At 40.3% G+C, this 2502-nt stretch overlaps 1 non-coding gene across 1 annotated transcript; it reads right to left on the bottom strand.

Moving 5' to 3' along the window:
• Positions 1-2226: 2226 nt before the first annotated feature.
• trnat-ugu lies at positions 2227-2295 on the bottom strand. Its single transcript has one exon. It is a non-coding gene; the product is annotated as a tRNA-Thr (tRNA).
• Between the last annotated feature and the right edge of the window lie 207 nt (positions 2296-2502).

Raw genomic sequence — 2502 nt, forward strand, 5'->3', positions numbered from 1 at the left:
TTAGCGGTTACAGTACATCATTGGGTTGGGAAAGGGGGAACTATAACTGACCTTGGGAGTGCTTGATCCAACCAGTGATGTCGTCCATTTCCCAATATTGGTATCTTTCTTTATAGACTCTTGTAAACTGCCCCCGCACGTGTACTCCATCCCACCCATCCAACCAAAAGTCTCTTGCAGCAGTAACCATGCAGCTTCTGATTACAAGGTACATTTGGTTTCCTAGTAATATCCAAACTATAACTGTGCTCCCTTTTAGTGTTTAATGCTTGAGATCGTGTCTAACTACAAGTCTCATTAATCAACCAGATCGGCCCATTTGTGGACTTTACCTGGCATGCCTCCTAAAAACCAGCTCAAACCCAGGGAAAATCCATGTCCTCCAGTTGAGCAACCAGGACTTGTTTTGTCCTTTTATGTTGTAAAATTTCAAAAGAAACTACATTCATAAAATACGAAAGTAATCTTTGTTTTGTTGATGCTACTGGCAGCCAATACTACACACCCTGGCCTTATTATAAGGCTCTCATTACATAACTGTAACCATGGATTGTGGTTCTTGGATCATATTTATTAAGCTTTGTTGCAAAGAATTTCTGCAACTCATTCCAACACCACAAATGCTTTGCTCCCAACAATATGGATAATTTAATGCTATTTTGAAAGCAGTCAAGTTGCGATAAGGATAGCTTAATGCTATTTTTTTAAGAGGATTTAGGATGGCAATGATGCATGGCTATGATGAAGAGTTAGTTTTTTGAGCGTGGTGGTGGGAGAGGGAGTTCTTACAGCAATACATTTTATAATGGGAGATTCCAAGAGAAAATGTAACCAAATACTTCAAATTTCTACTAACTATTGACAGCTTTAACATTGACTCTGTTAAGTTGACTTTCAAGAATTCAGCACGAAGACATAATAATACCACAATGACATCAAAATGTCCAGAAGGCTCAACAGTGTGTCTGAGCATCGGTTCAAAAATAGTTTATGCTCAGGATGGCCAGCAGCTGCTTGTCAGGGACTGTTTTACTAATAGCTCAAATGTGCAACTAGTCAAGCAAAGGAGGGACTGAATATGTGACCTTTCTTAGAAAATAAATTCCCTGTTCCTGACAGCCCTAGGACTTTGTGTATGCCTGGCAGATGGTATTTTCAATTGCACTGCAGATATTTCTGGTTTAGTTGTGAAGCTAAAAATACTAAAACCAGCAGATAGGGCTCTGGTGACAATCCACCGATTGCTCAGTGGGTAAATGCACTATTTGAGCCTTGCAGACCAAGTACCCCGGTTTGTTTTCCAGATTGAGTTAAATTGGCTGGGCCTGCCTCGGATCCATGAGATGCAGTTGCGTTCTGTAGTCCAGTAATTTTGAGGAGAAAAATAGCAGCCAGGTTACTCCCGGATGGCAATCAGACTGCAGATTGTATCTGTATGGATCTAAGGTGAGGATAGGATCAGGATTGGATGTGAGTTGAAAATAGGATTAAGCATGATATTATGAATAATAGCCATCTGTTAGTCATTACCTCCATTCACAACTGAGGAAGGCTACAATGAGGTAGCGGAGGTAGATGAAGTGTCATCTGCGTACATGTGGAAGTTGACCTCATGTCTGCAGATGATGTCACCAAGATGTGCTTAGCAATCTCAACCCAATGCCCAGAAAAAGTGGATCCACACAACAAAACTGTCCATTATGAACCCAAGTTAGGAACTCTCATGATGCAGAAGAAGTTGCTCTTACAAGATGACTTGTTGGGCAAAATGGAAGAAGATTCGAGTCCTTGCCTTATCCATTGCTTTTGCAACCACCTTTGTGGAATGTACTGCTCATGGAGGGACACAGATGCAGAATCAATCAAGATCGCATTGTAACGTATTCTTTCCCAGGACCATGACTCTCACTCTATCTCCTCTTCCTCTTATAAACATACCGGATTTTAAAATCCAGAACAGTGTTGTAGAACTTCAACTTTGATTTGACTCATAATAATAATCTTTGCATTTGATATAGCGCTTTTCACTTCTTCCAGACGTTTCAAAGCACTTCACAGAATAGACTGTAAAGTAAATTGACTGTATATTTGTGGGGGAAACGTGGCAGCCAATTGCACACAGCAATGTCCCACAAACAGTCGTGGATTGAAGTGACCAATTTATTATTGTGTTTTTCTTGAGGGATTATTATCAGGCTTGTGGAGTAAGGAAACTTGCCCAAGATTTCTCTCTGCCAGGAATCAAACCCGGGTCTCTCGCTTACAAAGCGAGTGCTCTAACCACTGAGCTACAGGACTTATCATCTAGTTTACTCCATGCTTAACTATGAAATAGCCTACATAATGTACATCATGTATTTTCCATTTAAAAACTTGGTAAAATGCAATACTATATTGTGGTAATGAGAGCTGAAGGTACAGGGCACCACGTTATGTTTTAGGTCTTTAATGTGTACATCACTATTCTTGTTATACTATGATGTGCCTCACATCATTCCACCT

Source organism: Callorhinchus milii, unplaced genomic scaffold (assembly GCF_018977255.1).
Source record: "Callorhinchus milii isolate IMCB2004 unplaced genomic scaffold, IMCB_Cmil_1.0 Scaffold7, whole genome shotgun sequence".
Lineage (NCBI taxonomy): Eukaryota > Metazoa > Chordata > Chondrichthyes > Chimaeriformes > Callorhinchidae > Callorhinchus > Callorhinchus milii.